The 14,926-nt window shown below is 44.2% G+C and overlaps 1 long non-coding RNA gene across 1 annotated transcript in view; it reads right to left on the bottom strand.

Moving 5' to 3' along the window:
- Window positions 1-14,926, bottom strand: part of LOC109444616 (uncharacterized) — a 319,813-nt gene that overhangs the window by 13,527 nt on the left and 291,360 nt on the right. The window contains exon 5 of the long non-coding RNA XR_012498902.1: window positions 12,349-12,403. This is a non-coding gene — a long non-coding RNA (uncharacterized LOC109444616). The remainder of the gene's footprint in view (window positions 1-12,348; window positions 12,404-14,926) is intronic.

Raw genomic sequence — 14,926 nt, 5'->3', positions numbered from 1 at the left:
ACATGGCAGGTGGTTTCCTTTAGTGTGAGTGAACCCAAAGACCAAGGCCAAAAACTGAAATGCCTTTATGAACTAGCCTTGGAAGTCATATATCCTCACTTCTGCTGTATCTTATAGTCAAACAATCAACCCTTGATGTGTTGTGAGAGGGGCCTACATAGAGGTGTGAACACAAGAAGGCAAGGATCAAGTGCTCTAAGATGGTAGGAACAGAAAAGCCAGCGGACAATTTACCATACACCATCACCAAATTCACTGCTCTGTCAGTGAAAGTTACTATAATATATGCACTGTGAAGAGGCCTTAAGATTCAGAGAAACTCAAATGTTTCTCAAGTGCAAATATTACTTGTAGCATCTTCACCTTTCCTTAGTCTTGGAATTACAAATCCCCAGCCCACCCCAGGCCTGTCGTTTTGTCATGTGAAGTGTAAATATTTAGAAATCCATTCTTGGTAAGCATCTGAGAGGGTCATGTGTCTTAACTTAGTCACTTAGTATTACCTTTCAGCCAAGGCGTCTTCTAGATATCGACTTGCTATTTCTCTTTAGTTAGCAGATGGCTTATCACTGTGACTTCCTGGGAGAAGAAAAGGAGGATCCCAGAGGAGCCACGAGGCCCTTCTCCAAAGTCTTCATTTTGGATAAAGACAGTCGCTCTTGTTCTTTTTTTTTTTTTTTTTTTAATCTTTTTGTTTTTCTTTTGTTTTCTTTTTTATCTTTTTAATTTTTTTTCTTTTTCTTAATTTTCTTTTTCTTTATGTCTTTTTTTAAAAAAAATAAAAAACAAAACAAAACAAACCCTTGTGTTGAGGGCTGAATTCTTGTTCTTATTAACAAAAATGACGCAGTGTAGCGCATGTTCATGGAATCTGTTGGAACTGAAAGAGATCTTAGTGGCAGTGCGTTCCAGCTCCATCTTTCACAGGCGAGGAAGCTGATGCCCGAAGCAATGAGATTTGTCCATCATCAGGCAGCTTGCTAGAAGCAAGTCTAGAACTAGAATCCAGATGCTTGATTCCTGGCCCATTGTGTTTCCTACTACCCCAAGCTGTTTTTAAATCTTCATTTCAGAAATTTTCTGATGTAAAATCTTCTACCTCTGTCACAAGGTTTCTAATACAGATTATTCTTTTTTTTAAGTCATTATTACTTATTTTGGAATCAGAGCCTATTTTGAGAATTCAGCAACAATTATGTGCTCACTTCCAGAAATATGCACATACTCATATGTGCACACTTGGTGTGCAAATTCAGGGAGTCTGGACCACCTGGATGCCATCCTAGGGGAGTGTGCAAGTCAGGTCAACAAGCCCTGTTTAAAAGTTTATTTATAAATGTTGCTTTACATATTAATGTGTTCTGCACTTCCATGATTATGCTGTAAAAACATTCTTGATGGGCTTGTTTCCCCAGCATTTAAACAACATTCTGATTTAGATTATGTTTCTTCCTTTGGAAGTTGCATTATCTTTTGGCTTCTCAACTTGCAATGATTTTTCCTTAAGCCCGTGAAATGTTTTTTAATGCATCTTCCAAAGGGTTCTAGTTTCACGCCTATCTTTGTCTAGGGAGACTGTCTTTATTTTATTTAATGGAGAATATTTTTGTTTTGTAAATGCCTTAATATTTGAAAGACTGTGAGGTTAAATCCACCTTCTGTAGACCTCCCCCCACCGTGCATCAGGCATTATTTCATCACCACATGACAATTCCAATCAGAATTCAAAGCTTGTATTGACAGCCAGAGTCTGTGGGGTCATGCTTAAGTTTATCACTTCCCAATCCAGAAGTAGCCTTCTTTGGGTTGTTCACATAGGTCATTCATTCTGCCATTCAGCTAGATGCCTATTTCATATCTTCTCCTCCCTTCTCAAATTTCAGTGCCCCTTCCCCCACCCTTATCTTAGCTGCATACCTTATTTTCTATTTCATTAATAAATTGAAGCAATCTGAAGAGAACCTCCACAGGTTGCTACCACCATGTCCTCCCACCTCCCTGTACCTGCACCTGTATGGTGGGTACCATGTGCCCTCTGATTAGGGTGCGTGAACTGTCCAAGGTCAATCCCTCCACTTGCACATTAGTTCTTATTTCTTCTCTTCTACGCAAGTGTGCAGCTCCAGAAATCTCCTCTTTCTACTCAAGCATCAGATTTGCTCTCTATACAGAATTGTTCCCATCAATATACAACTGTACTGTAATCTCTCCCACTGTAAAACAAAGCAAGGCCCACTCTCTCGATCACACATCACCTCTAGCTATGGTCAGATTTCTCTGCTCTTGGTTACAGCAAAACTCCTGGAAAGAGATGTCTCTGCTCCCAGGGTCCATTCCAGCTCCTCCCACTCTCCTCTGAAGCCTCCCCAACCAGGATGTCACCCCAACCCACTGTGTGGAAACAGCTCTGGTCACGGGCATGCTTACCAGCAAACTCCATGTTGGTTACAACTATTTGCACAGCCTCAGTTGTACTATCTATTGTCCCTCTGAGACCTGTCCCTGAACTGCATATTTGTAAAACACTCAGCCTATCACAAAGGGAAAGAAAGAGGTTTTACCCAAGTCTCCCCACAGTGGATAATGGCACCCCGATTTTGTACAACGCAATTTTATGAGACAATTGCGCCCACACAATTGAAAAGATAAACTTTTCTAGAGCTACATGTACAAAGTGGTGCATCAGCAATTATCCAGGAAATCTGGACTGCTGCAGGCAGAGATGGCATGACTGAGAAGCTTTGCTTCTTCCTCCAACGTCTCCCTACACTTTTGGCCTCAGTTGGAACTACTTGGCCTTGAAGGATGTGAGCAATTGTCTCAGTGTTTGCTTTCCCTTTTCCTGGGGAGAAGAGCCCAAGGTCTAAAATGTCACATATTTTACTTCAAAGGAAAATGCACAGCATGAGAATGGAGACTTCGGAGCAGGGCAAGCTGCACCGTGTCTTAACAGACAGCAATCAAAATGGTCTCTCCATGGGCCCTGGGGGAGACGACTGCACATCAGACTCCCAGAGGAAGCTCAGAATGGACAAGACAGTGCTGGTGGGCTCTGGGGGTGGAGGAAGGCATTCCTAATAGATCTACATTAGCAGCGACTGCTTTATAAGTGACTCACGATTTATTGCAATGGGACATGTATGTCTTCCTCACCAACCAGGAGGAGAGAAAAGGATCTCAATCCATCTTTTAAGAACTCAGACTATTTCTTCTTTGTCTCCTCATGGGGCATTCTCCATTCTATCTCCTTCCAGAATGAAAGGTTCATTTATTTCCCTAGATAAGGTCTGAATAAGGGCAAGATATAATTTAAATGCAGTCAGGCTTAAGATAAATCAGTCATAAAGAGGCAATTATTTTATATTAAATCTGTGTCCTTTCTAAAAAGGAATTTGTATTTATCAATTAACTCATTTTCACCATTTAATTTTTCTAAAGGAGATCATGAACTTAAAAAAAAATCGTTGTGTTTTTTTTCTATTTGTAGAAAGATTTAGATAGCTTAAGGGCTCATATTATATTATAGTCATCTTTTTCATCAACATTTTCTAAATAATATTAACAAATGCTGTAGATCTCATTTTTTTCTTTAAACATTCAAAAGTCCATGTTACTTTTTTTTTTTTTTTGTCACACATTCCACATCATTAGATCAGTAATAGGAATGGATAGCAGGCAACTGAGTGCAGAAAATCATCAAATGTCATTTGCAATCAGACTTGAGTTCGAATTCCAGGCCAGCACTTCATGATCTGGGGCTTGCTACTTAATCTTGCAAAGTTTCAATTTCCTCAACAAGAAAATGGGGATACAAATGGCATATAATTGCAGTAAATAGCTATTGTTTTTGCTTGTCTATTCTGCATTTCCTCTTCGTCTAGACCTCGTCATTTCCTTTTTTCTCAGAAACTGTCCCTCCCCTGTTCTTGGACTATAGAGTCCTGGTGGGACCTTCCCGTAGGCTTGAGGCTGGACGTGTGACTCAGAACTCCAATCAGGGCACCACCTTTCCTTGGCCACATGACAGATGATGTGTGTGTGTCCTAAGCTAGAACAGTGACTCTGGCTAATCTTACTGGAGAATCAATGCATGCTGTGCATGAAGGTTGCTAAACTGATTGAATGTAAGCCTAGGGCTGTGGGTGTCTGTTTTTGCCATCCTATAAGGGATCCTTCTTGAGAATAAAACCAAGAGAGAGAAAAGCAAAGCAAAAAAAAAAAAGCAGAAAAACAAGAAAACCAAAACAGGAGACAGACAGTGTCCTGGAGATATCGTTTGAGCTGCTGGCTTTGGCTATGTCCAAAGTGCAACATGGCTCTTAATAGTGTAAATGAAAAAAAAAATCATGTTTCCAACAGGCTATTTGAAGTGGTTTTCTGTCACTTGCAACCAAAACAATCTGGAAAAGTGCAGATATTGACACTTAGAGGTGAGGAGTTGCAAAGGATGACTATAAAACACGAAATAGGTTAAGTCAGGATGGGGAATGGAGTTCTGTAGCTTCCCATTCTCCTGGCTGGAACGTTGGTTACCACTGAAATGTGGTTGGGGGTGTTAGCTCTTTGCTTTCCGGACCTATGTTAGAATTGAATTTTATGACCTCTGTGATTGGGTGAGGTCATGTGACCTACCTATTCTGGCCAATAAATTTTGAGCAAAATTGAGCATTTGGGTGCTGGTACAAAATTTTCCAGAGCACTCCTTGCCCTTATTCATCATGGTGACCAACAATATTCAAGATGCTGGCTGCCCCGTCAGCCTGGGTTCCTGAGTGTGGATAACTGACCAGCAAGGGGGCATGGATCTTGAGGAAGAATAAAACTTAGTAGTTGTCAGTCACTGAGATTTTTGGACGTTGGTTAATGCAGTACAATTTAGTGTTTCATGCCCGATGTGCCTACTGTATCTTGGGATTTAAACCATATTTCTATCAAAGCTCAAACCTTAACAGACTTGGTAGGAAATGTCAGGACTATTCTCGCAGGCTTCAGGACGGTCTTATAAGAAATAAAAAGCTGGTGCATCTGAAAGCATGATGGGGCAGGGTGGAGTGGTGGGGATGGTGGCGATGGTGGCGATGGTGGTGGTGATGGTGGTGGTGGTGGTGGTGGTGGAAACACTACTTTCTTAGGAGAGGTGCTATTAGCCTGTGGTCAGCATTGCCAGGTGGCTGCAAGTCAGCTACCACATCCTCTTCCCCAAGTCCTAGTTAATACAAGCAAAGGTAGGAAAAAAAGCTGGAAACTCAGGGAGCTAAGATTGGGATCTGGGAAAAGCTTGATTTCTGGTTGGTTGAGGGTCTCCCAGCTGACAAGGGCGTGCCAGTCAAATGTCACTGTGCTGAGTCTTCCACTGGACCAACCTCTGGGAACAAGGGAGAGACCAGCTGAACCTCCCAATTTAGGCTTTTGTTTAGCATCACTCAGGGGCAGAGACCAAAATGGAACACAAAAGAATGTTGCTAAGGGCAGAAGCTTTGAGGTTTGGGTCTGTATTCAAGATACCACGACTCAACTGAGCTTTGCTTAAGCAACCGTGACACAGGGGTTAGAAAGTTTGGGCTCTGGAGTCAGTTTGGCTGCATTGAATCTCAACTTAAGTAGCCCTGTGACTTTAGGCAAGTTATTTAACTCCTCTCTGCATCCATCTCCTGCCCTACAAAAAAAGGATAATAATAGTATCCACTTCAAATCTTTTGAAGATTTAGTTCAGATAATATATGTAAAGAGCTTAGAAAAGTGCCTGAACATAGAAGACACTCAATAAATATCTTAGGGACTACTATGATTAGTAGTAGCCCAGATAACGGACAGCAAGTTTAAAGCGACTTGAACTACCAGAGAAACCTCAGTTTAGCATTCAAATACCTGTAAATGCTCAACCCCTGAGATGAACAGGCCCCGACCCACACTAACAGGAAGTGAGCTGTTACAGGGCTGAATGCAGCCTCTGGAAGGGAATCTCTTCCCTAAGATCCTCTCACTTAGGATCAGGGTAGACAGTGCACAATAGAGAACCTTCCAGAAAGCAGAAGTGGGGCATCCAGGCTGACTGACCACATAGCTCACCCCACTGCCAGGACAGCCAGGATAGGCCAGCCCTCATCCAGCCTGAGATTATCACCAGCTTTAAGTAGTGGTCACTGTAGGTGGTTGTTGTCTTCCCGTCCTAAATGAAATATTTTTATTGCAATTGCCCTATTTTTCTTCCACCACTGACGGCTGGGTGTGATTTGGATTTGCCAAGGTGGGGACCAGGGCTGAGTTTGGCGATAAGGGTCAGAGAGAATGCAACTGCTGTGATTAACAGAAGGAGAGAAAAAGATGTAAGTTTCCTGAGTGTGGAAAGGCACTGAGAGGCTTGTGAGAGAATGTGAGGCTGTGGGCAGTCTATGGAATAAAGAAGTCCTTAAAAAAAATGCCTGGGGCGTGGCCGGTTAGCTCAGTTGGTTAGAGCACAGTGCTCACAATGCCAAGGTCGCCGGTTCGATCACCACATGGGCCGGTGAACTGCGCCCTCCACAACTAGATTGAAAACAACTTGACATGGAGCTGCTGGGTCCTGGAAAAACACACTGTTCCCCAATATTCCACCTCCCACCCCCCAAAAAAATGCCTGAAAGGCAAGGGTCAGGGGAAAGAGGGGAAAAAATGCTAAGAACAAGGTTGCTTAATAATTAACTGGAAATGGTTCACCTGCTGCAATGAAACCCCACTTTTGCCTCCTCAAGACGAACATTCAATGTGTCTGCTGCACACGGACACCCTTGCGAGCAGAGTTTTGTGGAGATTAAGGATGAGATCAGTTCTATATCTGGGTCAACACGGTCACACATATGGATGCACATAACTGAACAATTAGGTGGAAAAGCCCTCAAATCCAAAATAATTATCCCCCAGCTCTTTAGAATTCATAGAAATGCAAAAGGAAGTCCTGGGCTGGCCACAGAGTGTGGAATAGAGTTTCCAGCCCATTTTATCTGGATATTAAGGGACAGGGAGGCCTCAGCTGATGATGGGATTCATGTTTCATCAGGTGTCGAAAGCCTTGTAGAGATGGGAATAAATTTCCAGGACAGACTTTTTCAAAGTATCCAAGAAGGAAGTCAGGAATGGAAAGGCCTCACGTTCGTATGGCCCAAAGCTGATAAAGCTCTTTCGGAGGTTTTCTGACTCCTTGGAAGTTGAATGACTCATGTCTGATGGGGTGAGGGATGAGGGAGGGGGTCTGGGAGGTGGGAGTGGGGGGCGGGCAACTGCAGCCTGGGATCATTTCCTTGTCTTTTCTCCTTTCTAATATTTCCATTTGTCTTTAGGTTTCATCTCAGACCCCAGAGGAGCCTTTCATGTTTTTCTGTACAAACAGCTGAAAGATCATTTCCACCAGGGTTGACGAGTTCTCAGGTTTAAAGGTGAATGGCCCGTGAGTCATCCTGGCGGCGCTGCCAGTTCTCTCAGCATGTGACATACAACTGTCTGGCCTGATTCTGCTCAACCGCCGTGTGCAAGAAGAGCACGCTGTGTCACTGGAGATCGAAAACTGGCAGCAGCGCTCTCTCGAGGGCTGTCCTCAATTCTCTACGGACTGGCCCAGAGCACACCACTGCTATTTGGATTGGCTCCCACTACCCTGAGGGGGCATAGGAAATCCATCTCATACCCGCTTATCTGGGACCACTGAGGGTCTGGAACGGGAATTCAGAACAATTCTCAGGGAGCTTTTTCAAGAGGAAACCCAAGCCTGCCTTCAGCCCTCACACTTGCAGAGCTCCTTACATGTTTACAAAGCATTTCCATATACACTAGAAACTCTCTAAACCAACCTCCACTCACTCTGCTTGTCAGGCCAACTGACCCTTTCCATCCGCTCCATAAAGCATGCGAGCTGAGGACCCACATCAAACTCAACTAAAAACCAACTCTCTAGTACCGGGTCTTTGCAAACTCCAGGCTGAGATCCATGAGTGCACCATGAAAACAATTTCAAAGGTTGCACCCAGAATTTTTCAGTAAATAAATAAATAAACAAACAAATGAATAAATAGCAAATAAGTAGTAAAATACGCGTAGAAGAAAAAGATGTAAAAATGTCTGTGTTGTACGTTTACCCTTTTCTATGGTTCTCGGCTATAATGAAATTTTTCAGTTAACACATCATTCTGTGGGTTGCAACCAAGCTAGATGAAACATGACTTCTATTAAATATTCATCCCATTTGACCCAGAGAGGCAGGTAATGCAGATGTTAGGATCCCCATTCTGCAGATGCGGAAACTGAGGCCAAGGAGTAGGGGCAGAGTTAGGAAAGTGCAGCAAGCCAAGAAGTTTAGTCTAGTGGTTTTTATTCAGCAGTACAATAATCCATTGTATGCTATATAACTTTTTAAAAGACAAGCATTTTCTTATTTCCCTAATATCAAGATGGCAAGCAAAAACAGCTGAAGTCCTCTCCTTCGGTTAGTGATGTCCCTGGTGAGGGGAGCCCTTATCAGCTCTCTGGTTCCATTTAATTACTGCCTATGTCCGTGTCCTGTTTCTCTACTGCAAACCAAATCATTCTTGGCTATGTAACAAAGGAGTTTAATATCACAGGTGCCACTGGCAGATATTCAAACACAACGAACCGGTATGATAGATATTTAAATACAACAAACCCAAAACAATTAATTGCACAGACATGAATCCTGTATCAAGTGATACTAGTTCGTTGATTCATTGAGTAGCTACTCAGTTGTCTAGAATGTTCCAGGCACTGCACTAGTTTATACTGGGAAGCAGGGAAAGGTAGAACAAATGTGAACTTGGGTTCAGAGCACCAAGGCTCAGATCCTGGCTCTTTCACATATGTAACCACTCTTCAAGCACAACAGAAATTATGGATTATTTACAACCTGTCACGTAGGCTGTTAGATGAAGTTTGAGTGACATCACTGTAACATATTGAGAGGAAATGTTAAAAAATCAAAGTCTCTCAATTCATAGTTTTACAAGAGTCTTTAAGTTATAAAAAATTCTTTTAAAAAAATGGATTTGTTCAAGGAAGACCATGGGGAACCCCCATCAGCAAATCTACCGATTGTCTACGACATGTGTAGACATCGACGATTCAGTGATAAACAGGACCCACGTGGAAGGTGATTGTGAACAAGACTCCCAGTCTGCCCTCATGAAGCTACAACCCAGCAGGAAAGATAGACTTCAAGTAAATAATTGCACAAGTAAATAATTATGACTGTGCTAGAGCTATGAAGGAGACGGTCAGGGCTAGGGGAACATGCAGGAAACGGGAGGGAAGTCACCTTCCTGAGACTGTGTTTAAGTCTCTTTCTTCATTCAGAAAATGGAGATAGACATAACTGCCCTTCCTATCGTCCCTTCAGAGGTTTCATGAGGATCAAGAAATTGAATATGGAAGTGCCCTATACATGTAGAAATATTATTAGAAATCGCCTCTCGCATATTCCACGCCCCAACAGTACTTAATACATGTGAAAGAATGGAAAGAAGGGATAGATTGAGAAAAAATCTATTTATGGGAGATGAAATCAATTATTTGGAGGAAAATGCACTATATACTTTAAAAGCTAGGGTTGGAAACTTACTTTCCCTGTTTTGGCTTTTGACTGCCTCTAACATTTGTTGAGCGTGTTCCCAAATCTGCTAAGAACGTTTCTTCCCCCTCACTCCCCTCACACCTGAGTCCTTAGCAGAGAAAACCTGCTTGCTTCTAAACCCAGCCAGGGTTGAGTTTTATTCTTAGCTTTTCAACATGACCCAAGTTATCTCCGGACACTGGTACTGAGAACCTACCCCTTCTTCAGCGCTTTCCCAAGAGCTCTGTGCGATGTGACAGAAGCCACCTCAGCGTTTTCCCACTTCCTCCAGCCCTGGTCTTATTCCTCCTCCCTCCTTCTTGGCAGGCAACCAACCTCTCCCCCCACCCCTCACCCCCAACACACACTTTCCTATTTTTCCTGAGAAGAACAAAGTTGCATGGACTGCAGGAATTCCTTCCTCCTCAAAATAAATCCCGTGTCTTCGTCTATCAAGCCTGTCTCAGAAGCGTCTTGTTTCCCTTCTGAGACTAAATCCTGCCCATTCCTTCTTGACTCCAGCTTTTGTCCTTCATTTATCCTGTCAAACTCTTCCTTTTTTCTATGCAAAGCAGGTCTCCTCTATCTTGGAGAAAGAATAGCTCTTGACCTCACGGCATCTTCAAGCCACCATGCACGGCCTCTCTTTGCTGTGTCTGCCACTATGTGAGTCCTGCACATTGCCTGCCCCCTCACCACCTGCTCCCTCTGAGTCTGGCCCCTGCCTCTTCTGCTCCCGCAGTTGCCCTCAGGAAAGGCTCCATGACTTTCACAACAAACCCAGCAGTGTTTTCTCAGTCCCCCTCCTTCGTGACAAGAGCAAAATTGTATGAAGCAAGAGCTGAAGACTCAAGCAACGCAGAGGATCAGAAGAGAGTTGAAGAGGGTCAGGAGTGTGGGTTCGTTCATGGCCCCGTGGGCCTTTCTCTTTCTCTCTTCCTTGGAGAATTCATCATCAGCTACCTCTGTGCGTGAACAGAGGGTCTCTCTCCATCTTCGCCCCTGGCCTTTCTTTAATCACTAGGGACCATTCGATCGCCAGGGTTAAAATTTATAAAGTAGTGTCTGAATAGCCTGAACAACTTACATGACTTCCAAATGTTCTCTCTATTATGTCATCAAAACTTTGGGGCTTAATTAAAACACACCAGCCAGGCTTGTGAGGCTCCCCATGCCATTAAATCCCACCACCACTCGCCACTGGATATATCAAGTGCCTACCTCCAGAAGGGAAAGAGCTTTCCTTAGGAATGCATGGAAAGAAATCAAACCTGTCTGCATGGAGTAAGTGCTCAAAACACAGGAGCTCTTATGAGTATTAATGAGCACACAGGTGAGAGGAGAAGCTTTCCGCTCACGGCTTCATTCATCAATTTGCCTGTTTTCTCCATTTTCTAGTAAGCAGGGGGAAAATGGTTTGCAGTAATGACTGTCAAGAGAATATAATAAAAGAGCAGATTACTCTTTCCTCTAATACAGAAGAAATGACAAACTCCGTGTCCTGGCCTGGCCTCAATGCACCATGGTGTGGTCAATTTCTTTTCTTGACCATTATAAGGACAGTATGAGAAGGCTGACTATGCTGCTTACCAACCCCTACCCTTGGATTGGACTTCACCACTGGGTCGACCATTTCTTGGGTCAACATTTTATCATCATAGACATGAGCTGAGCCTCAAAATGGTGGCCAACACATTGTGTGGACTGAAACTTCTGCATATAAAGAAACACAGACAGCTGTAATATTCAGTTCAGTGTTTTCACGATGGGCAAACCATTCAAACCTTGCACATCTCAGGGCAGTTACAAAATACCTCTGTCTAGTTTCAAAAGACCTCTGTTTAGTTAAAAGTGCCTTACTCATGTTTTTCCTTTTCATCAATTCAGGATTCTAACCCATGTTCTCAGTCCGCTGGAGAATTCCCCAAGATCTAGGGGAATGGGTGTGCTAGAAATAGGTGTGCTTCTAAACAACATGTTTCTTTTCATCTTTTGATACAATGAAGTGTGGCGATATCCATTATCTCCCTCTTTGCAATGGCCACAAGGAAGCTCAAGTTCAAATCTATAGCCTGATGCTGACAGCAAAGTACATGCTAGTGTGTGGCTTACATGCCCTAGCAAAATGTAGAGTCTGCATTTTATATCTAACCTTACCCTTGGTGTTACTTTTTTTTTTAAATCTTTTCCCCAATTTTATTGCTTATTTGATTTTGTTTTTACTCTCTGTATCATTTGTAATTATGTAAGGTACCACAAATTATACTAAAATAAAATCCAAACTCTTCAGTACAGCCCAAAAAACCCCACCACCACCACCAAAAAACAAAACAAAAACCAAAAAACAACAACAAAAAACCCCTCTCTCATTTTGCCCCTGATCACCTCTCTAAATGCATCGTCCATCACTCCTCCCCTTGTTCATGCTGGCCTCCCTGCTGTCCCTGACACTCACCAAGCACATTCCTACCTCTGAGCCTTTGCACTTGCTGTTCCCTCTTCCTGCCATGCTCTTCCCCGACAAGGCTCTCCCTCCCTTCACTCAGGCCTCTGCTCCAGTGCCCCTTCTTTAGATAGGCTGTTCCTGCCCACCATGCCTAAAGCAGCACCTCCGATCCCTTTTGTCCCCCACTCTGCTTTATGTGTTTTAGAACCTTTATCATGACCTAACATTTTATATCAGGCAGCCTGGGGGATGGGTTATAAGCACAGACTCGGGAACCAGAGTGGATTCACATTCCAGCTTTCTCACTTACCAGTTGTGTGACTTTGGACAAATTATTTCATCTCTCCGTGCTTCAATCTCTTCACCTATAAATGAAAAACATATAAAATCATGCATGGCACCCAGACAATGCTAATGATTACATTTGTAAATAAATAAATTAAACAATCACTGTTTATTGTCGAACCCCAACTTGATCTGTCTTCCGCATCGCTAGATTCTTAGGTGGAAGAACAGGGCATGATAGATGGCTGGCACTTAAGTATCTGTAGAAAAAAATTCTCTTTTGGAATGAGGTGAGAGCACTAAAAGGTAAACAAATACATTTTAAACGTGAGGTTAAAGAGAAAGAACGCTGGGCGAGGACTTGAGATTTCAATGTCAATTAGAACAAAAACATGAGATTTCAATTCTGGCTTTGCCACTTAGGAGCTGGTTGATTTTAGGCAAACTGGTGAAAATGTGCCCAGGTCAACTAAAGCTGGAATGAGACAAGCCCGAGCTGCTGCAGAGGTGTAGGGAGACTAAACTCAGGATTTTACAAACCTGCACTTGCTCCATAAATAGGAGCTATAATGTTCCCTGAGGAGAAAGTAAAACGTGTTTTATTAAGCACATGTATGTGGGGGGCTCTGGGAATATGAGACTTAAAGACTCGTGTGGCAACTCTAAAGGAACTGACAAAAGCTCAAGACAGACAGAAGAGTAAGCAAGTACTGCAAAGTGATGCACACCCCAGTTGAAGCAGGTTTTGGGAGCACGGAAGAGGGACACCTACAGGTGTGACCTTCACACTAAAACCTGGAGGCTGAGGTGGGAGTCGCGCAGGTGGGGAGAGGCAGTCTAGAGGGAAGGAGTGTGTGTGCAGACACGGAGCTGTTGTCACAGCACGTTTCAGGACCTTGAGGTAGTGCAGCCTGCCAGATGACAGGTGCCTGTGGCAGGAAATGGCCAATGCTGATGAGAACAAGGAGTCAGGGCCCGACCTAACAGTGGGACACAGAGCTCTCCTCCTCAGCCTCCCACTGCTCCCTAAAAGCGGCCTGAGTGTCCTCTGCACCTCAGAGATCCTCCCTGCTCCAGGAGTCCTCCTGACTCTTGCTGTTCTCAGAGCTGCCTGCTGAGATGTGTGCCCTGTGTCTGAAGAAAGCCAACAGCACTCCTCAGAGAGAAGCGAGCTGACAGCTCAGGTCATCAGACCTTGCCAGTTGTTCCCTAGGCAAATGTGCATTAAACCTTCCAGTGCTTGAGGAGAAGGCTGAAGGGAGGGCATAACAAGAACAGAAAAAGGGCAGCAGGAGTTAGGAGCAACCTCATTCTTTTAATCACCCTGAACCTGTTCCTCCTTTCCCCCAAATTGTTTCTTTCATTGCCGTCTCCCATCATGGCAGATGAGTTGCTCTGACGGCCCCAATTCTCGCTTTGATCAAAAGAATGCATTGGGGGGGCTGGCGTGCTGGTTCCAAGCCCAGCCCTCCAGTCCCTGCTGGAACCCTGCCTCTGACACAGTGAGAAACCTGGGCTGCTGGCCTGCTCCAAGATGAGAGACCAAATGGGAGATGGTTGAGTCATTCTTGCTGAGGCCATTCTAGACCAGTGACCCCCCCCCCCCGCCCCCCGCAGTCAGCCTGGCAGTTGACTGCAGAAGCGTGAGCAAACCCGGCTAAGATGTGCCAAACCTTGACCACCAGCCTTAGGCTCGGGAGAGATAACTAATGGTTGTTGGTTAAACTGCCACATTTCAAATGGTTTGTTACTCAGAATAGCAGCTAATATACTTATTAATATTTTCCCCTTTTTGTACCTGCTTTCCCAAAAAGGATTAAGGAGGCATGATCTTGGGAATAAATTAGGGAGAGGGCTTGAATCACCATATGGGAGCCTCTTCTCTCTACTCTTATCCTAGGATGCAAAGTTTCTATTTACGTGAGTACTAACTGCCCAGAAGAGACACCGTTTGTGCTGTGAGATACGTTTTCCGTTGTGAGAAACCATTTTTCCCTTTATCCACAGCACGACCCCTCTGTGTCCCGAGGCTGAAGGCCAGTGCTTCATTGGCACGGCTGCTCACATCTTCTCTGGGGATCACCTCACAGAAAATTCTTGCAAAGTGGAGGACCCAGGGCGGGGAATGGCAGAGTTCTGATCACGGCCTGAAGATAATTTCACTGGCTCGCATGGGCCTTGTTTGCTGGTGATAAAGTAAAGGCTGAGAGCTCAGCAACCAAAGCGGCTCCAGAACTGACGTGTGGCCCAACTGTCCTGATGAGAAGGCAGGGAGTTGTGAGGCCAGCTGGCCCTTTAGTGGGCACTTTGTGCTTGTCTGGCTCCTTTTCCGGAGACTGGGGGAAAATCCATCAGTGAGGTCCTTGCCATTCACGTCTCACACCAGAGCCATCTGGGAGAAGCCCGACCCCTTTCTTTTCTCATCTCCGAATTGGAACTGCTGACTGACTCTTGTCTACCTGAGTGGCTTAAGATGGGGATGCTGAGAGCTCGGCTTCCAAAGCCTTTCAAAGAGCAGAGGGAGATGCCATTCATGTTTTCTGCAGATCCGTCTGGATGGATGTGGATGGACGCCAGGAGCAGCTGGCCTGGAAGGTCTCTGC

This window comes from Rhinolophus sinicus, linkage group LG09 (assembly GCF_036562045.2).
Source record: "Rhinolophus sinicus isolate RSC01 linkage group LG09, ASM3656204v1, whole genome shotgun sequence".
NCBI lineage: Eukaryota > Metazoa > Chordata > Mammalia > Chiroptera > Rhinolophidae > Rhinolophus > Rhinolophus sinicus.
Note: the sequence above shows the minus strand (reverse complement) of the source record. Positions and strands in the feature narration are given on the sequence as shown.